General features: G+C 47.2%; 2 long non-coding RNA genes across 3 annotated transcripts; one reads left to right on the forward strand and one right to left on the reverse strand.

Annotated features, from left to right (window-relative positions):
* Window positions 1-643: 643 nt before the first annotated feature.
* LOC134174084 (uncharacterized) lies at window positions 644-11,141 on the forward strand. 2 transcript variants are annotated; one of them, XR_009968497.1, is made up of 3 exons: window positions 644-763; window positions 10,514-10,615; window positions 10,732-11,141. It is a non-coding gene; the product is annotated as an uncharacterized LOC134174084 (long non-coding RNA). The 2 variants fall into 2 exon arrangements; XR_009968496.1 differs by having other exon boundaries at window positions 671-775.
* On the reverse strand, window positions 3,552-8,603 carry LOC134174133 (uncharacterized). The gene is made up of 3 exons (XR_009968517.1): window positions 8,412-8,603; window positions 6,234-6,333; window positions 3,552-5,569 (listed from the first exon to the last, which is right to left on the reverse strand). It is a non-coding gene; the product is annotated as an uncharacterized LOC134174133 (long non-coding RNA).
* Window positions 11,142-21,487: the final 10,346 nt, after the last annotated feature.

The raw sequence follows: 21,487 nt of genomic DNA on the forward strand, positions 1-21,487 counted from the left end.
GGGCAAATACCTCCTGTTGGCTTCAGCCTTGCAGGAATGTTGGTGTGACTGCTCAGCTGTGTTGTCCCCCACTCAGTGGTATCTCTTCTCCTTGTAACGCAGAACAGAAAACACAGCACTTTATAGAGAAAGCACATAAACCCCATGGAGTCATGGCTGGGCCAACACCTGGAAGAAGCAGCAGGTTTGGGGTTAGGTGCTCAGCTCCCCCTTGCCCACCTGCCCTGCAGGGAAAGGTAAGCAAAACATGCCCTGCAAGGGAAAAGAAAGCTTCACCTCATCAGTGTGACTTGACTGACTCTGTCCCCAGCATTTCATTGAACACAGGGGTAGGTTTGAGTCTCACAGGCCTTGCATCCCTGGGGCACAGGGAAAGGGTAGAGAGAAGAGCCTGGCATGGGGCAGAGCACCAGCAGGGTGCACCCACCGCCCTTGTAGCCCTCACCGCAGGCAGGGCTGGCTGTGGGCAGGCTCCCATCTGGCGCGGGACCGTTTCAAACCCATGGCCGCGCCACACCACGACAACCTACATACACCCTGTGGCACCAAGGGGCAGCAGCTTGCACCCTCGGGCTGCGTTTACAACGGCTAACCCAAAGAAGAGCTCTGCAGCGCGGCTGCGCTGGGTCCCGCACGGACCCGGGGACACACGGATGCAGTGGCACGCTCAGCGCTGCCGCCGCGCCGGGAGCCCTCGCCGTGGGAAAGGCTTTGATGCAAGCGCATCTCCCAGGGCCGCCCGCCGGACTCCGCTTCCCCTTGGGTACCCGATCGTGTGAGCAGCGGCGCCGCCGCGCACGCAGGAGCCGCATCCTGTCAGCCCCTTTTGCAATCAGCGGGGCCATCGCCTTGGCCGCAGCGCAGAGGGGTTGCGACACGTGGGGAGCAGCAGGGCTGTGTGGGGCAATGCAGGGCTGGTTCCGTCAGGGTGCGGCGCCGGCTCCTTGCACCCAGGCTTTTACTCTTCGAGGGACTGGGGCTACGTGCATCAGTGGATGGTTTCTGCAAGTAATTCTCCTCTCCGCAGGAACGTGTATCTGACTTTATAATTCGTGCGTGCCTGGGAAGTTCAATCCAGTCCCACTGGAGTAGCAAGCTCAGTGGGAGTTTATTTATTTAAAAGAGTGCATGGAGTAGCATGGAAAAGAAGTCAAAATCTATTGAAAACCATAAATCTTCATCCTAAACCAGCTTTGCTTTTCTTAAAATACAGTCTAGGGGAACTGTCTGTAAAATGCGGGTTCCACGGAGCCTTGGCTTTAGCAGTGCAGTCCCTTCAGAATGATATTCTAGTATAATAATTAAAACATTTACAAAATGAAGATAATCTATGGCTGTTCCAAGTTTCTATGGAAATTTGGAGGCTATGGTGTATGCAGCTGTTCCCAGCTAATGCAAAGGTTGGCTGTAGCTCTACTTCTGAGCCCATTTGTAACTTAGGGGATAATTTATCTGTTCTGTTTACACAGTTCTCAGCTTGCACAGCCCTCGAGTGTAATGTTTCAATAGTTCCCAAGCAAAAGCCTATCTTACCCTCCCAGCTCAGCCTAAGCAATTAGTGTTCTCAAACTCAATGAGACACCTCTGCTGAAAGGTGTGGGTGCTTACTTCAGAGCTGCAGACACTGCATTGCACGAGGTATATCAGAACATCAGACACATCAGCAGAGAAATGGAAGCACTTGCTCATGCTGGCCCATGGTACCCACAGATGCTTGCTCTGATGGCTCTGCTTCACATTCAAGGTGCTTACCTCCAGTTTGTTCCCCTTTAAGCTCCTGCATCCCTCACCTGATGCTCTTGGTGCTGGCCTCAAAACTGCCAGCAGTGGAAGGAGCTGGCACAGCTGGCACAGAGCTTCTGCCAGGTCTTTGGCTGTTGGTATGGGTCCATTCTTGTGCCCTTGCTCCTGAACTGATGGTTCCTGCTAACAGGTTTTGGTGAAACAAAAGGTTAACTCAAAACAGGTTAGCCGCACACCAGAGGAAGATGAAAAGAAGGCAATACCCCCATAGGATGAGGCTAGCATCTCAAGGGCAGTCAAATATTTTTATCTAAAGCCATGGGCACTGTTATGTGAGTTGCTGCATTAACACTTTTACAGACACATCAGGAGAGGGCAGTTGGGTCACAAATCAGAAAGGCAGAAACACCCAAGAAAGGATCTTAAGTGCTACGATGTAGGACTTTTGGGGCTGACTCCACTACCTGGTACTTTATAAACCAGGCTGATAAAAAGCTGCAACCGCTTGTGGGGAAGCAGAGAGCAGGCATTTTGCACCTGCTCATCGTCGTGACATGAAGATGTTGTACGTTCACAATCTTATCTCCAGTGGCTCTGTAGCTGATGTAAGCAGTTTCCATTTTGCAGTTTTCAGTTGCTAATGAAGAAAATATTAATAACCTCTAAGCAAAGAAAGTCCACCCATAGAGCTGCACTCCAGCAGTACGCAATGGCCCCAGGGTGCAAAACCTTCAAGTCTCATTGAAACAACAGCATGAAAATCCGTTTTTTACAAAGGGAGGGGAAAACTGACAGTCAGGAGTGCACAGAAGAAAATCTTTCAGCTGAAGCAGTGCTGGAGCTTCCCATCCTGAACAAATATTTAGTAGCATTCACTGAATGATTCCCATAGCATCAGTTTGAACTCAAAGGCAGAAAGGCTCAGTGCTACACAGTGAGAATTAAAGAAAAAAGCCACCAGCCAAAAATATGCCAAAACACACAAAGCCCCCCAAAGCCAGTGCTTTAATTCCTGATTGTGTTTAATCACTGCAGGACAGCTGAGTTACGGTTGGGATGGAGGCGGTGATGGCTCAGAAGTGTCATTGATTTCAGAGAACAGCTGTATCCAGAGGCCCTCAGTCAGTTCTTAGTAAAAATTATTTGCAAATATACACATCCCACAGTGTCAAAGGGGACTACAACAAAGCTGGGGAGGGACTTTTTTGACAAGGGCATGGGGTGATAGGATAAGGAAAAACGGCTTTAAACTGAAAGAGGGGAGATTTAGGTTAGATATTAGGTAGAATTTCTTCCCTGTGAGGGTGCTGAGGCGCTGGCACACGGTGCCCAGAGAAGCTGTGGCTGCCCCATCCCTGGCAGTGTTCAAGGCCAGGTTAGACACAGGGGCTTGGAGCAACCTGGTCTAGTGGAAGGTGTCCCTGCCTGTGGCACGGGTTGGAACTGGATGAGATTTGAGGTCCCTTCCAACCTAAACCAATCTGTGACTCTAGGAAAACACAAAGGAACTGAGAAGCTAAGTCTCACTTCATATGGCAGGCCTTCACTTTTGCTTGCCCCAGCCTTCAGCCAAGCCAGAGATGAAGAAGATTGGGAAAAACTTCTGTGTGCTCAGGTCTGAGCAGGATCAGCTGCACCACCAGAGCCCCGCTGCTCATGGAAACACTTGGAGGAAAAAGCATTTCCTGCCATCCCAAGAATACTAATTTGGCTCATGTGTGACACTGCAAAGGGTCGTGCCAATGGAGAGAAACTCTGCTGATAAGTCTGTGCACAGGGCTTGCAGACCTGTATTACTGCAAGGGCACAATCATGGCATTGTTCATGGTACTTAGTTACAGGGCTTACTTTACAGGGGTTTTCAGTGCTTATAAAAGTTGTCCTCAGCAAAGGAGAAGCGTTGTGTTATTTTCTTGTGGACATACAAATGTGCATATTCTGTAGTACACAGAGATGTAAGCCAGGCTGAGACCAATGTGAACCCCTCCACTTCCTGAAGGGCAGGATCACAGCTCAGCTTTACCCCCAGCAGACACAGACACTTACAGATGCTGTGATGAAGAGCGAGGCTGCGTCCACTTTCTGGCTTCCACTGACTTGCAGCATTGAGAGTAAGGAAGGGGTTTTGATGTGACACAAGAGTGATTTCCTAGGAAATGACAAGATTCGTGGAGCTGTCTGTGCTGAGGGGTTGTTTGCAGGAGCGCAGGTCTCTCTGTGGCCATGCCAGTGTTTGCAGTAATAAATCACTTGTTTGCTCGGATGCATTCCTTATTCCCCATGGTGCCAAGTCACACAATCATGTCACTGTGGAGCATCGATGATTTTCTGTAGTTTGTTGGGTGTTTTGGTCCCCAGCAGACCGTCTGGGTATGCAGGTTTCCTTAAGCCAATCTCTTAAATTTCCAGTTGGATGTTAGCTGGATTTTGGTCATTGTCTCACCTGCAGCCTGGTTAGGCTGTGAAAACGTGCCAGCATATGGTTCTGCTGCTGGATTATAACATTGGTCACCTCCATCAGAGCTGTTTCCTCTCCTTTGTGGCACAGGAGGGAGGAGTGAGCTTTCTGCAGGGCTGCCATCCCTCCTGCATCTCCCAGCTCTTCACAGGTCTGAGGGCAGGAGGGCAAAGCCTCAGCCATAAGGGACAGTTCTGGAGAGATTTGCACAGAGCTCCAGGCAGCATGAGGGGGCTAAAAAGCAGGAAGAAATCTGCTGTCCTTTCTGTGCAAATAGTGCTAGGCCTGTGCTGAAATACTGTGCTAAATCAGAGATTTACCCCCCCTGCCAATTCTGCAAGAAGAGAACCAGGTCCTGGTTGCAGGTTGGCTTTAAGATGCCAATCCTGTGCACAGGCAATTCAAAGATAAAATATGGCAGGTTTCAGTAGCACATCAGTTTCCAGCTATTCTGGATCAACATCATTCCAGTTCCTGATCAACATCGTGATGAATGGTAACAAAACAAGAATTAAACTTGGAATTAGCTTAGATTAACCAACAAGTCTCCTTCAGACCCTTAAGAAATCCATTAGAAAGCAATTTGCACAGTCTGCTTGCTTTCTGGTTTTCAGGACACAAGCTCTTGCCCTTATGGCCAATCTTGCTGTTTCTGTGATTACACTGTTTTAAACCCAGAGCCTAAAAAGCTCCACATGTATTTAAGTCTCTCCCTGTACATATAAAGGCTTTGTATTTTTGTTTCAATATTATTATTATTTAAATTCTGGTAGGGTATTTTCTTTGTAACTCCTGCTGCTACACACATTAAACCAGTTCTGAAGTTAAATAGCAATTAGAGCAAGCGTTAAGATCATCAGCTGCTCAGGTCTATTAAAGCAGAAACTATTCTTGAAGCAATCCAAGAAACACATCCCAGCTGGCCAAAGACAACACACCTTCCTCGTGAAGGACAGGGTTTTGTGCAGTTACAAGCAGCTGCATCAGACCACTGAGCTCAAGGGGAGCCCCAGCGCCAGCTAATAACGCAGCTGCAATGTAGACGTGTTCTGGGAGCAAACTGCGCTCTGGTTTGCTTTCCCAAAACAGAGGAGTTGTGCGCAGTGTCCCGCTGTCCTGTGAGCATGTACACTCATCGGGGAGACTCAAGGCAAACCTGCTTACAAACAGCACAATGATGCCAGACCTGAAGCCGTGACAAGAGCTGGGATTCAGGAGTACATGGGCTTCTTTTGGAACCAGCCATCCTCACCCCCACCTGGCTTTGGCTGGGGTTTCCACGGAAAGGGAAGATCCTTTCTCTGTTGTGTACAGAAGAAAGGGCACATCCCTCGCCAGGCTGCAGTACTTGCAGTGGAGAATGCATTCCTGATTAGAAATAACCACAAATTCCAAAGTAATTTACAGCTAAAAGGAAGTTTAAACCCTAAAAATGTCCTTTTCTTATCTTCCTTTAGTCCTCTGGAAATTTAATACAAGAAAATCTCAGTTGAAACTTCTCAGATGTTTTGATTCACCTTAATTCTTAAATATATCTTAAGTCTAAGGGCAGTTGTGTGATGTTCATCCTATAGCATCTTTCAGGCAGTACTGCAAACTGCAAGGACTGATTAAGGAGAAGCCTGCATGAACACCCCTTCCCCTGTACAGCTGCTCTCATGGACCTCCTTCAGCATGGTGGGAGCCTGTAGCCATGGTGAAAGGAAGGAGGGTTTCTGGTGTGAAAACCTAACTTTACAATTGCTGATGGTATCATAGGCACTCACAAGATGCCTTTTTAGGAGGAAGGAGGGAGTAGGACGTGCACATGCATGCAGGGCACACCAGAAGGGATGAGTACTGAAGCTAATGTAAACACAGCCCTCCTGAACATACAGGTTTAACCATTTGTCTGCATTTCTTGAGCTTTTAAGCACCTGCATTTAAATAATTCACACCATATTCTTTCAACCCTATCTCTGTTTTAACATCTCTTAAATTAAGGAACACAAGGGTAACACAGCACGACATTTTAAGCTATTTAGCTATTTACCTGGGGCCCTGGGTTTGCCTCCTCCTGCCTTGGGCAGGTCCCTGCCACGCACCAGCTCCTCGGGGTTTAGTTCTGCGGTCTGCACCCATCTTCCCCTCTCCTGTTTAATTGACAATTCATAAAATGCTGATTCTGCAGTGATTTTGCCATTTTCCTCTGAAATGGAGCATAGAAAGAACTCATTGGCTATATTAATACATGAGATAAAATGGATGGAGATTGCAGAACAGCAAAATAATAAAAACCAAAGACACCAAAACCATCCTTAAAACAGAAGAGAGCAGTATTGGGTAGGGAAGAGATAAGCACCTTGCTCTATATACTCCTCAAGTGCACTTTCTGTGGGGAAAAAACTAAAAATAAGAGTTCTGTATCCTAGTACTCTCACGGAGACATTAGAAGATCATTACACTTGTAGACTTTGTGTCTTCCCTAGTCCATTAACATCCCATTCCCACACCTCATGCGAGATTTCCCTGGAGACGCCACCTTCTTTCATCACATCTGATATCTAATAAAGACATAAGAGAATTTAATAACAGACTGCACAGGGGAGACTTCTGCTGGAACAGCCAAGGCTGCTGCTGATGTGTTGAGATGCTGAGGAAGGATAAGAGTGACCAGGAAGCTGTGGGGTGTTTAGTTTTGGAGGTCGTGATGGTGAAGCCACTGATATCACCCCAGCCAGCCCAGACTTTGCATGAAGTGAGTCACAAGACGTTTCTCCAGCCGTTTCAGCTTTGCCTGATCAAGTCTCATTCCCTGTCACTTGGCTCTACACATTTTGGAGGGGGGAATACCTGGTCTGAAGGACCTTGAGACAACACAGCAAGTGAAGGAGACCAAAGTGGTTAGAATGAATTTGCACCCAGTTTAAACACACTCGCTGTGTTTAACAGAATATTCCTGGGTTGCTTAAAGTATCTGCTGCCCTGCTAGAGAAAGCAGCCCCAAAAGGTAGTGTTCGGTCTCCTACTAGAACAAGTATTGCATGAAGAACACAGTGCTTTTATGGCCCTGCTCTCCCAGCCCTGCTATAGTTTCCACAGCCAGATATTTCAGGAATTACCATTGGTTTTATGTGCACAAAGTGAAGCACCTCATGTGCACACTGACGTGGACAGTGGGATTGAGTGCGCCCTCAGCAAGTTTGCCGATGACACCAAGCTGTGTGGTTCAGTTGATACCCTGGAGGGAAGGAATGCCATCCAGAGGGACCTTGACACGCTTGTGAGGTGGGCTGATGTCAACCTTATGAGGTTTAACCATGACAAGTGCAAAGTCCTACACCTGGGTCAGAGCAATCCCAGGCACAGCCACAGGTGGGGCAGAGGAGAGATTCAGAGCAGCCCTGCAGAGAAGGACTTGGGGTGGTGGTCAATGAGAAAATGAACATGAAGTGGCTTCAGTGTGCTCTTGCAGCCCAGAAAGCCAACCGTATCCTGGGCTGCATCAAAAGGAGCGTGACCAGCAGGTCGAAGGAGGTGATCCTGCCCCTTTACTCTGCTCTTGTGAGACCTCACCTGGAGTATTGTGTGCAGTTCTGGTGTCCTCAACATAAAAAGGACATGGAACTGTTGGAACAAGTCCAGAGAAGGACCATGAGGATGATGTATGAAGACAGGCTGAGAAAGTTGGGGCTGTTCAGCCTGGAGAAGAGAAGGCTGCGTGGAGACCTCATAGCAGCCTTCCAGTATCTGAAGGGGGCCTATAAGTGTGCTGGAGAGGGACTCTTCATTAGGGACTGTAGTGATAGGACAAGGGGTAACGGGTTAAAACTTAAACAGGGGAAGTTTAGATTGGATATAAGAAGGAAATTCTTTCCTGTTAGGGTGGTGAGGCACTGGAATGGGTTGCCCAGGGAGGTTGTGAATGCTCCATCCCTGCCAGTGTTCATGACCAGGTTGGACGAAGCCTTGGGTGAGATGGTTTAGTGTGAGGTGTCCCTGTCCATGGCAGGGGGGTTGGAACTGGATGATCTTAAGGTCCTTTCCAACCCTAACGATTCTATGATTCTAAGAAGTTAATTCTTTTTCTTCTCTTAATCTGGAGCTGAGCAAGCATTTTCAAAGCAGCCATCTTGAATAAAACCACCTCAAGTGGGAAAGTGAAAAACCAAGGCAGCAAAAATACCATGTCACTTGTGAAAACTGGCAAGCTACAACAAACCACACTGACCTGATGGCTGGGCCTTGAGGTTCTTGTGGGGCTTGTTCATGCAGTGCCTGCCAGGTCCTTTGTCAGTCAGTTCTAGTGCATCTTTTACAAATCCATGTTCACATATATTCTCCTTGCAGAGATGTGCTGGGACATCTTCTATAAAAGCTTTGATTGCTGGTGACAGGTGATTGGCTTCACTGCAGATTATCCATGATTTCTCTCAGGTGCGTGTTTAAATAGAGAAGGGAATAAGTCAAGTACAGACAGATGCTTGGTTACAAATATATTAGATATATATATACTATAAGGTAAATATAGATAAGAAACGGAAGATGTCTATTTGCTGAGAGCTGAACCAGGGTGATGTCAACTGTGCCCTTTAGAGCTCAGCTCTCAATTTTGGCACTATTTTGCTAAGAAGGAGAAACATTCAGGATACACTGGTAGCTGCATCAAGGTTATTGGTAAGTAAAGAACTTAGAACCCTTTCACTGCCTCTTTCTCACTAAATCTGTGAGTTTGGGTTTTGCTACACTAAACACATCTCAACTTCTTTTTAACTGTTCAATGTAAATTGCCAGATTTCTTACATGCTTAAGGAGATTCCCTCCAGGATGGAGTACAGTTGAGATTCATTTCCAAGCTGTTTTCTTCCAGCAACATCACTTATTTTCTTGTTCCTGCACAGGTTCATTGCTTCCCTTGTTCTGGGCTCCCCACACGTGGTGTCCTCATTCTGCCTGTGCAGATGCATCCACATGGACCTGCTGCATCACCCACTTCTACAGCTCCAGATAGGCCCCACCACTTTGCTGTTGGAGCAGGGACCCACAAGGAAGAAGAGGTTTGCAAAGTCCAGAAATAATCTCAGGGAGAAACAAGGAAATGCTGAGTGTTGGTTACTTGGCAAAGGCTGCGCGTTTGCTGCCGCTGTGGAAAACGCCTGGGAGGCACCATTAACCCAAGTCTTATTGCTAGGGCTTGGCTTGCCTCCACACTGCTAAGGACCAGCACCCTCTGAAGGGCAATGGTTGCCCTCATGCTGTGAGCTCCCTGCAGAGCCTCACACACCCTGGGTCAATAATTATTGTATCAGGAACTTCTTTTCTTTAAAGTTTAAATTCCCCAAGTGATGGGAGGAGTGCAGCCTGCCAGCAGGATGTTTTTGCAGCTGGACGTGAAGGTGTTCGGGGTTCTGCAGCATGGCATGGAGGTTGGTGGAACATGATGCCTCCTGAGATGGTAGGAGGATTGTCCAGGGTAGAGTTTGATCCAGCTCATGACAAGCTCTTCTGTCTGTGCAGCCTTGGAAAAAACAACACTGACAGCCATGTCGAGGTTTCTCCTTGGGAGAAACCAGTTGGTTTGCTCCAGAACAGAGACAGGAGGGAGCTCATATGCATGCCATGGAGACAGCCGGTGAGCAGAGCCTGGGGGAACAGAGGCAGCCAAATTGGCTGTGTAGACAAAAGGTGCTTTCATACCCCTATCGTGGTCTCACCAAGCAAGATGCTAAATAGAGCAAGCAATGAAATTTATGCTCACCGTCAGCCGGGGCTGGTCCCTCACTGCTTGCTCACCACGGTCACAACTATCTGTCTGGAGGTGTTTATGGTCCATGGTTTTTCATCTGCTGGGAACTCCTAGAGCTTGGCCAGATGAGGACAAGCTTTGTGCACTGGCTCTGCAGCTTTTAAAAGTTAATGTGACTCAACAGCAGCTCTTCTTTGTCTCATTCAATTGCCCTAACCTTTGATTTTGGGCCTGTAAAGGGGTTTAGGCTGAGTTTTAACCTTAAGATATAAGATACATGAAGCACTCTCATAAAATCAAATCAAATAGCGCACAACTGACTGATTCCAACAGTTCCCCATCCCATTTATAGTCCACATTTTCACTAATGCAGCTGTGGCTGAAAAGCAGTATAAGACAACCTCATTCTCTATCATACATAGTCCATTCAGAGCAATACATGAAAATGTTTACTTTAAAATATAAATGTAATTATAAAGGTATAATTACAGATAAGACTGTGCCTCTTTGAGCCACCTCAAATTATAGCTTCAAATTATAACAATAAAACAGGGTCAAATAAATGACCTCAATTAATTTCATTACAGAGTGGAGCAAACACCACTCGGCACGGGATAAGCTTACACTGCCTGACCTCATTTCATCTGTCCTCATACCCTGCCACGGAAGAGTGCCTGACAGCACATCAGGTGAGCCCTCCTTCCCAAAGACGTTGCTAAGCAATCAGCTGCAGGGTTATAAATGTTGAGTGCTTAATATACGGTACATGGGAGTAGGGATTAACTTTAGGTTTTTTTCTTTCCAGGTACTGAGGGAACTAGGATGGCTCAACTGAACTGCCCTGAAACAGTTTGGAATCAGAAATCAACCAGATTTAAAGCTGTCATCAGTATCTGTGTACAGACTGAACTGATTTATCGTGCGTGCCATGTGCTGAATTGCAAAACCCTTACTGTATTAGTGATTTAACAGGAGGAACAATTTGATTTGTCATTACTAATAGGGATGTAACCAAATTAGTCTCCCACATACTTTATGCTGATGAGGTCATGCTTAGATTTCCCTTTGTAGATTTATATTCTCCCTAGCTTTAATCAAAGCTAAGAAACGTATCGTCTGAGTAACACTGTTATGAAATACTGAAGAATTTTCAGAGGGGTTTAGAAAGCCAAGAAAATCATGGAAGTAAAAATCAAATATAAGCTTTAATATTCAGCCCTATGCTGTACATTTGATTAAATATTAATTCACAGCCATGTGTTGGGTACTTACAACCAAGCTCTCTTGACCCATTTGAAATGCACGGTCACGTTTGTAAACTTGGCATTTGAAAAAGGACAGGTCAATGCTGTAGATCCCGCTTAAATCTTTCCTGCAGTTCTTGCTTAATTAGTGGCCTAACTCTGCCCTTATAAATTGTTGACTTGATCGCATTTGTGGAGTTAGGAAAATATTGCCTTAAGACAGAGGCTTTGAAAAATGCATTCTCTCTGCAATACTTTGTTTGGTTGTTTCTTTTAGCAAAGCAACAAGGGATGAAAGGATGGCAGCTGAATTCTGGTTTATTCAAAGGATCTGACTATTACAGAACTGCCATCTGAATGAGAACACTGGGGTTGGGCTGCTTTGTAGTTGAAGAGAGGAAAAAAGAAATAGCCACTGGGTAGAGCAGCTTCCTGAACAACATAGTAGGATACGATGTGAGATAAGAAGCAAGAGGCTTGTAGTGTGAGCTGGGATTTGGGGAGAAAGATGGTGCAGAATGCTGCCTCTGCTTCTGCCCTGCAGCTTCCCAGATGGTACCTGGCATCCTTGACCATGGCCAATACCTCCATAAATATCAGTGAATGATTTGCTACCATCAGCCCCTGCTTTGATCATCAAATAAGGCCAGCTCCATCCCACGGAGCCAGATTTTCCCCATCCGCAGCCATTGGTTGGTTCCAGTATCTTGCACTGAAATGTCTTGAAGGTTTTTGCTTGTGCAAAACTCTTAGCATTTCATTCGGTACCAGGGCTTTGATCTCCCCACTTGAATACTGCATTAATTCAGAGCTCCCCTGGGTGCAGGAGTTCACAGCATTAGTTAACCTCTTCTGGAAGTCTCAAACATGATTTGGAAGTAATTCTGTGCATTGTGACAGAAACAAAACCTCATCTTTAATTAAAGATAGAATAAAAGGGTCTTCTCTCCTTAGCCTAACCAGAATCCAGGCACCAACTATTTGCGCTGCTTTTTCACTGCATTGAAGAATAATTGCAAAGTCAGCCTGCAAGTCTCATTTGTGGTTGGAAAAGAGGACATGTTCCTGAATACCACCAAGCACCTGTGAGCAATGAGCTAGCTAGATCCTTAAAACATTCAGATGCAGAGCTGGCTGAAGCCTGAGCTTTCCACTTCTCTTCCCAACAGCTATTAGGTGTGTCGCAACCACTAAGGGGGTAGATGGTGACTATCACCCAGTGCCAGAAGGCAGCTTTTTGCTGGTGGTGGTGGTCACTTCTGTGTAGGACTCCAGTCTATACTTGTTGGGGTTGGTTTGTTTGTTTGGTTTGTTGTTTTGGTTTTTAATCTAATTACCTTTTTGTGTTATGTTTCCAGGTTCTGATCTGTAACCATTCAATGGAACGCTGCAGTCACTAAGGTCTGTGCTTGGTTTCATGCTCATCCTTCCACCCCCATGATTCTTACCTGCCTGCTCCTGGGCAGAACTGAGGATTCTGTGGGGTCAGTCCTGCAACCCTCTGACCATGTCCATGGGCTGTCAGAGCCTAGAGCCCACATCATCTGGTCCGGGATGGGTCCTACCAGTGCTCTACCATTGTATGAAAGCAAAGCGCATCACCACTAACACATACAGCTTTCTCCTACCACCGTGCTACTGAGGTGGCCTGAATCCTAAGTTAAAGCCACTACCAATGTCTCCTTATCATCTCAATGGAGAAACAAACCCCTCTTTTGAGTGGACAGGGCTGCCACCTGGAGGCACCCCAGTTTTCCTACATAGTCAGTGGAAACAAGGAAATGCCGGTGCAAGACGGACTGCAGGCTCCAGAGATATCCGACTGGTCACATAGGACATCTGAGCATCCATTTATGCAGTCAGGAGACGGCAAATTTGGCACCTCAGTTAAGCAGATGTTCTGTGCTAGCGCCTCTCTGGGGTTAAGGATTTAATCATGGTTATTTGCTCCCAAACCCTCAGGGGTTTTCTCCCCAAGGCCCAGGTCCAGGCAGGACCATCACTCCCACCTCCCCACTGATGTAACACTGTTAAATAAACCAAGATCTAATGCACTTCCATCTTCCCCTGTGACCACAGGCCCCTCACAAACCCCCTCATCATCAACTCTTTTCTCTGGTCAGTACCACACTCTGACTTGTTCTGCAGAAGTCTTGGTGTTACCCAACAGCACCAGCTTCCCACGGGGACCGGCGATACGTGCAGCAGGGTTGTGGCAGGGCTTGTGGCACCACGGTGCTGCCAACGTCAGGAGCTTTGAGCAAGAGGAAACAGCCTCACCAACAGATTTCTTGAGAAGTCAGTGGCGAGGCAGAAACGAAAGATGAAACCAAGTACCCAGAAATTCACCCCATCAGCACACAGCTGCCTCCAACCCGTCACCCCTCTCCTGCCTGGGCCAGGGGATGGTCAGCACAGCGCTGCTTGGGGCTTCTTTGTACAATGTTCTGGGCAGCAAAGTAGCAGAGCAAGGAGGTGGAGGGGAGTCGTGGTGGGGCATGTTGCCCCTAACACCTCACCTGGTGTGGTGGCCAGGGTGTTTCCTGCACCTCTGTGTCCTGGCCCTTTTGCAATACCTGGAGCAGTAAGTACCTGTTCAGCAGCAGTAAGGAGAGGGGTAAGGAGAGGAGGGAACCTCCCAGGAGAACACAGGAGATCTGTTATGGGAATTGGAAACCCTTCAAATGTTCACATCCCATTAGAAAGCCACCACCAGCCTCCACCGTTCAGGGGCATCCCTGGGAGATGCAGCCAGTACAGCCACTTCAGCAAAACACTGCTCCCACAGAAGCGTGGTTCTGAGGGTTGATTGCTTTTTTCCCTAAATAACTAATGTGGGGAAAAGGCAAGTGCAACCACGGAATTTCCAGAATCCATGGAAGCACCATCATTTTGGCACCCGTTTCTGTTTCATGTGCAACATGGGCCAAAGAGACCCTGATACCTTCACATGTTTTTAGGTTGTGTCTTACTCCACAGGCGACATTTCGTGCACTGTTAGGAGATGCTCCAAATGCAAGCCATCACCTGGCAAACAAATCAATGGCTGCTTCTTTGCTTGCCTAAAGAACAGATTTAGTTCCCCATTCCCAAAGTATTGGATGAGTAAAGGTTTTCCCTCAACCCTCACAGACTTGACAAGGACCTATGGGTCTGTTCCCAGAGGAGAGGCTGTTTTAACCCATCTCCTCCTAGCCTGGCAGTAGGAAGCCCTCCCAGCAGGAAGCCAGCCGTAGATCACCATGATGTTAACAAAAACAGAAGGGAAAAAAAAGAGCATTTTCCAAACCTGTCTCATTTTCAGTTTTCAGTAAAAATTATGAAGGGCATGAATTTTTAGGCAGCCATCAAGTAAATTCACTAAGCTGGTGACAGGGTTCAGTTCTGACTGTTTTACTTGCATGACCTAGAGCAAATCTTACCTCTTGTCTTCCGTGCCCCTTGCCTTGCTCCTAAGTTTTCTGTCAGCACCAGTTTCACCATGGGAAATTTTCCCTCTTTCCCTGGGTGGGTTTCTTCAGTTTGCCAAGGATTCTGCTTCTTGTGCTAAAAAATCCACATGGAGATGGAGAGCTGAACTCAACCCAGCCAGCAGCGAGGGGTGGTTGAGGACTCCAAACCCAAACCTTCATTTGAACATTCACCATCACATCTCTTCCTGCAGAAGCAAAAACCTTCGCAGCTAAAATTGCTTCTTGATGTCCCCACTTTGCCCCTTGTATGTGGAGGGTTGGAGCAGAGGTCAGTTTGACCCCCTCACTAAATGGGGGAACTTCAGCTGAAGCAGAGGATGTCAAATCATAACGTTAAACCAGATAACAGACTAACTCCATCTCAGTCTCAGCTCAAGGTGACAGCATTGTTGCATCCCTGGAAATGATAGGTAGCACCGTAGTGTACCACAGAACACCAAAGAGCACACTTTGCCCATCAAAACATCCTCTCTCCAGCTAGTACTTCACTACCCTCTTACAGTACTTTCCTACATGAATTGCTCTGCTGAGCAATAATCTTATATACAGCCATTAAGGCAAGGCTCTTCCTGTCTGCCCCAGGGTTTATGCAGCGTTTCCACTGCTCGTGCTAATGCTGCAGCTCTCGTTCAAACACCTCTCTCTTCTTCACTCACCTCAACGCCATCAAGGTCCTTCTCACACCAAACAGCTGCATCTCTGTACCCAACAGCAGAGTAAACCATTGCCAGCAGGATTTTACCCCATTACGTTCACACACTGCCAACGTGCAAACCCCGGCTTCTCCAGTTTGTTTGAAACCAGTCAGTGCCTTTTGAATTATTATTTCACATGGTTTGTGGATCACTCCTCTCAGCATCTTGCTGGGGCTGGTTCCTCTCTCTTCACTGGGAAGCACTGCCCTTGCAGCCAGGGTCTTGGTGCTAATGCTAAAGGAGAAGCAGTTTTAAATTCCCTTTCTATCTGTCCTGAAGATGGGATATTATGGAAACACGGAAACATAAAGGGAGTGTAATACAATCAGCATGCATGGATTTGGAGAGCAAGTATCGAAACAAACTTTATTCTGAGATACATTTACCGAGTCTTTCTTTTAAAAGGAGTGAAGATTTCCCACCCCAAAAGAGCTTGCATTCTGGCAGCAGCCCTCCAGGGGAAAATCAGAACATAAGGAGCAAAATAAATAGTATTTTTCCACTCAAAACAAGCCGAAGATAAAAACTTTATCCCCTATTGCATCCATGCGGTAAAGGCAGGTGCCCAGCCTTTACTTTCCTTACCTAGAGCAAATCTTACCTTTTGTCTTCCCTGCCCCTTGCCTTGCTCCTAGTGTGTTCAAGGGACAGTTGTGCCATTTAACTTTGCTGGTCTGGAGGTTTAGTCATTCCTTAGCAAGAGCAGTGACTTCCATGAATTAAAATAAACCAGTAAAAGAAAAGGTGTCATTTTATTCCTGCCCCAGGTTGAGGGGTTGGCAATGTAATGCTGCCCATTGGCCCCATTGAGTTTTGTTGGGAGACAATGCCTTCATCCTTTCAGTGCGCTGTGGGGTTCCCTGGGGCAACGTGGCCACATCAGGACAGTGCTATGAGATGAAAACCATAAGGACATGCAAACGCCCTGTCTGGGGATTTAACATTCAGTTTTCCATCATTTTTACCTTAGCCACATCCACAGGTGTTTGGAAAACCAGCATGGAACTGTCCTCCAAGGATGCTGGTGGACTTATTCCACAGAGAAATGAATCCAACCACATTCAGTGCCCTGGCTGTGGAGATACCCCCCTTGCACTGTCTGAGGGTGGGCTCGCTGCTCCAGGCTTTGATGGGCAGGATGGAGAAGGGATGCTCTCCAGATGTGAGCTGATGTGCCTGAGCAACAGCAGCAGCACTGGCCTTAAAAGACTTTTCTCTTTTTTAAATAACACATCAAGATTACATTTTTTTCCCCAACTCTGTCCCATCCTAGAAAGAAGCCCCTGTGTAATTCCCATGCTAATCAGATGAAAGCTTGCAAAACACATCTCCTTCAAGATGTAGGGGCATGTATTCAGTTAACTCCGGGTGACCTGTGAATCTGACAGTGACACACACCATTTAGATCCATGCAAATGAAAACCTTGCCCACGCCACAGGCACACTGTTAGCTTTTCCCATGCTGCTCACATGGAGCTGGAAACGTTCGATGAGTGAAATCTTAGCGATGCATTTCAGCAATAATTCATGTGCTATACATAATTTAGGACCTCGCTGCAGTCCCCCCCGTAACACACGTTGTACAGCGTGTACACAAAGGGCCAGACAGCAGCTCTAAGGAGGCTCTAGGCGTAATCCACAGTAAGAACAGGTTTGATCCATCTCCAATTTGCACCTGCCAGATCATGAAGAGAGCTAATTGGATTAAAATATTGTAATTATCATTTCATTTATGTGCGCTAAAACCTTAGGGAAACGTTTTAAATGGCAGAAACTTTGAGGATGCAGTCTCTGAAGTCTGCTTCTTAAAAGCCTAATGCTCTCTCCCTCCTCCATTGCCTGAGACTGGAGTTTTATTCCTAGGAAGAAGTGAGCTTGATGGGTGATGTGTGTGTAGCTGGCGTAGCACACAGACCACAAAACACTGCTTGATTTGATCACGGTCATATTTATCAAGGCTACTTGGATGCCTTTGATGGTATCAGTTCACAGTGATTGTGTCCAACTCTCCCTGCTGACCCTACCCAGGCAAAATCAGCTTTAGAACACTCATAAAGTGTGCTAAAGCTTTAGAACATGCATAAAGGACTTGGCTCTGGAGTCCAATGGATGCCAGTTGCAGGGGCAACTGTGAGTATGATATAACATCACTCCCCGTGTCTCCACAGGGAGACAATCCAATGTTCTGGGGGCAAAAAGCTGCTCCTGGATGCCCCAATGAGGGTGAAACCAGGAGCAGCACCCAGCCCCACAGACCTGTCTCATAAGTGGGACACACGTCTCCAGAAGGGGCTGGAAAACCACCTGCCTGGCACATCTTCCAGGAGGAATCCACCAGGTTCCCACAGCCCAGCACTGCCACGGCCTCTGAAACAGTGGGGAACAGGGACGATGTGCTGCCTCTGTGCTGATGGATGTCACCAAAGAGCAGGGAAACTACTCCCACGTGGTGCTGTGCAATCAGTTTCAAGGAGTAATGAAGCAGAATACAAGAAAGGCCAAAAATAACCCAAACCCGTGTCTCCTCACACCTCTTTTGAGGAGATAACTCTGTGTAGGGCAGCAGATTTGCTTGGCAGATTTACAAGCCAGACTTGGGCTTTCCCCACTCCTGCATCAGCCTGGATCACGTCTGAAGTCACTCCTGTCAACTTGCTCAGTGGCAAGTTCTGTGTCAGAAGATGTCTCATTAACTTCTGTATTTCTTCTGTGATGATGATTCAGGAATAAGCAGTCACAGCCATCATGAGAAATAACATGCAGTGTTGCAATGCTCATTTTCACAATAGCCTTAGGGTCTGCTCTGGTTTCCTGTGGAGCTGACACGGAGCTAATGATCAAGAGCAACTTCAAGCTTCACAGAATGGCCAGGCCTAAGTGTGCAGGAGTTTTATGTGTTCATCAACAGCAGAAAGGTGGCAAGAGAAGAACAAATAGCACCCTTATGAGGGGAAAACAACTGGAAGGAAACTCCATTTTAGAGAGTGTATTAGCCCTTTACATGAGGACACGAGGCTTTGACAAGTCTAGTTTGTACCCGAGGTCCGGCTCATGTCAATGGTGAAGCTGGGGAGCACATAAGGGCAGCTTTAGTAGCTGCGTCAGCACCTTGCATGACTATTGGCAGCCTGGAGCGTGCCGCTGACACATTTACCTGATCTCAAGGTTACGGTTTTGTTTCTGGGGCAGCCAACCCAATACACAATACAATGGATCTGATTTTCAAAGGGCAAGCACCCCACCCTGTCTGGAAACCGGAGACTTTGTAAGACAGATCCTATTAGACGGGCAGAAATCAATGCCTGCTCAGGCATTACTCATCTGGAAACTCTGTCCTGTGAGTCAGCCAAGGCGCCTGGTGTACCTGGCGAGCTGGAAGGGAATCCGGTTTTGGGATTGTTTTTCTTTCCATCACCCCAAAGTTTCCAACCGGAGCTGCACAGGCAGCAGTCAGCATCGCTGGGAAACTGCCCTGCCAGAAACACAGTATGAAACCCATTTCTGGTCTCACTGCACCACAGCTAACGTGTCTAAAGAACGTTTGGCTGAGGAGTTCCCTCTCCCCAGGAAAACAGCAAACAAGCAAACCTCACCAAAGCAAATTATTAATGATCTTCTGTTCAATCCATGAGCCCAAGGGAAAGGAGAAAAGCCCAAAAAGTAGAATTTGCCATTACCCATTTTTTGCTGGGATATCTCCAAGGAGGGCAGCACTCAGGATAGCTGTGTAGAAGCACCCCAAGCACAGTAGGTTCAGTCGCATCGGAAACAGCACTGCCATACAGTTCCTCCAAGCTTGAAGTCAGCAATGACAGGTCTAGACTGGGTTTCTCTTCTCCAGCTGGCCATCCCAGAAAAACCATCTGATCTGCCCATTTCCAACAGGCATAGCCCGCTGTGGACTGCAATGGAAAGCTGAGCAGCATAGTTCTTGTTAGTAGAACAAGCACAACTGCCATAGATGCACGCAACATGTAAAGGTATCTTACAACTATGACTGCTTACTGCTGAATTTCCTTGCACTGAGTGGACACAGTGAAGGAATTTCACCCTTCACCAGGTTTAAGCCACCAGTACACCTCTGTACACAGTCAGTACAGCCTCGGGGGGCTGGAGCACCCAGCAGCTCTTTCTCATCGCCGCTCAACAGGCGTTTGCCATTTCTGTGTCCCACTTGTGCTATGAATATATGTTTGGTCTTTCAGGTCTCCACACTTGAACAGCATTGATATAAAACTATCTTGGCTACAAAAGACAAAGCAGGTCAATGGAAATAAAACTTTCAATGTTTAGCTGTCAAATGCATGCTAATCATGATTTGTAACCCTTGTATTTCTATGAACCAAGGGATGTGACCTAGGTGCTTTGGAAAGGAAAGGATGGCAGCCCATCGACACAACTGTTGTCTTAGTTTCCTTGAGACACACCAGCAAGTGTCCGTTTCCAAAGCACAGAGGCTTCTGATGACCAGCAGAGCTGCTTAGGTGAGCACCAAAGCATATGAGGAGGCTGACAAAACCCTGAAAGTCAGGGATCCAGCACAGCAGGACCCTCCCAGCTTGGTTCAGCATCACTGCCCTGGACCATCCAGTGGCAGAACTGTCAGGGAACCACAGTATGACTGACTCTCCCTGATAGTGGATGGCTGCAGAGCCAAAGGCTGTAAAACTTCGATGCTGTGCTATTCTAGAGATCCAGACCCAGTGGTGGTGATCTGAGCGCTGCACTCACAAGGATACAATTGCTATAAAGAATCATCTGAGATTTATGCCATGATAATGTTTCCATCACCGCTGGCTGCAGTGAGTTCCATCGCCTGGCCGCAGTCCCAGCCAGGATCAAGGGACCATTTATTCACAGATGCAATGATGCTGTGCAGGGCAGAGCTTCTGAGCACGTGCTGCTCTGCCTCACCAATGACACAGCTTGCCTGCTGTGCTGGCTGCTGAGGGATGCTTGAACAAATCTTTAAGCATCACTAAGTCTTTAGCACAGTTCGGAAGCAGCCCAATCTTTTCTTTGTGCTGTAATGTAGCTCTGTATTTTCTTACCATCCTTAGCATTTACTTAGCAATGAGACTTCCCCACCTCCTCTCTTTCGAGGGTATCAGGCAGATCCCCAGGAGATTGCTTCCCCAGCAGTGCATTTATATACTCACCCATGAAATGTGGATTCTTCTTATGATGGGACAGGAAAAGGAGGCAGGATGCAACCGGGACCTGAAAATAATATTCTTTAACATTGAAAGGAAAACATGACAGCTAGAACAAGACTTAGCCTCCATCTAGGGATATGGGATATGATAGGGCTATGATCCAGCTCCAAGCTGCATCAGACCACTCCTCCTTTTCACAGGGAAAGGCCAAGCAGAAGGATGAAGAAGTCTGCTCAAAGAGACACAGACGGCCAACCCTGCTCCTCTGGGCTTCAGGAAGAGCACAGACACGATGAGGGAGCCATTTGTCTGCCACCCCACAGGAGCATTTCTCTCACGGCGTGAACGAGCACCGCGGAGCGGATCGCTCAAGGTTAAATTGGATCGAACTGTTACAGCTCCGCTTTCCCACGTGTGGTTTCAATTTAAACGCTATGCATTTCATGGCAAGTTATTAAAACCATCTTGGCAAGGAGAACTCCTCTCTGGAAGGAAAAAACACTCACCAGGTTTGCAAGCCCACAGGGAAGCCTGAAGTGAAGTTATCGGTGAGGCTTCCGAGCAGAGGCGGGGGAAGAGCTGAGGTATTTAATCAGTGGATGTCAGAGCGGGAGCCCTGCGGAGCAGCCTGGCCCTGCTCTGCCGTATCAGCTGCTCACCAGGTTCATTGTGGTCAGTGCAGCGGTCCCACGTGTTGTGCCCAGCAGCACAGATGCTTCTGGAGCAGAAGCCGAGCACTGCTCTGCATGGCGCATTTGGAGGCAGCAGGACCTTCTGGGCTGGACGCATGGAAATGTTTGTGAGTACTTGCCAGTGTAAATTAACAGATAAGCAGCATGAGAGGCCTGGAAATGTCACTGTTCTGTGAAGCCCCATCCTTCTTCTGTGAAGTCTCACCTGTCCAGTTTCTCCAGTAATCTTTGCATGAGGTAGATGTAGAATGTCACAAGGAGTTTTGGTATAGGTCACACAGAGATGATCACAACTCTCATG

The sequence above is a fragment of the Pezoporus occidentalis genome, unplaced genomic scaffold (genome assembly GCF_034315485.1).
Source record: "Pezoporus occidentalis ecotype Australia unplaced genomic scaffold, CSIRO_AGI_Poc_V1 ctg58, whole genome shotgun sequence".
NCBI classification, from domain to species: Eukaryota; Metazoa; Chordata; class Aves; order Psittaciformes; family Psittacidae; genus Pezoporus; species Pezoporus occidentalis.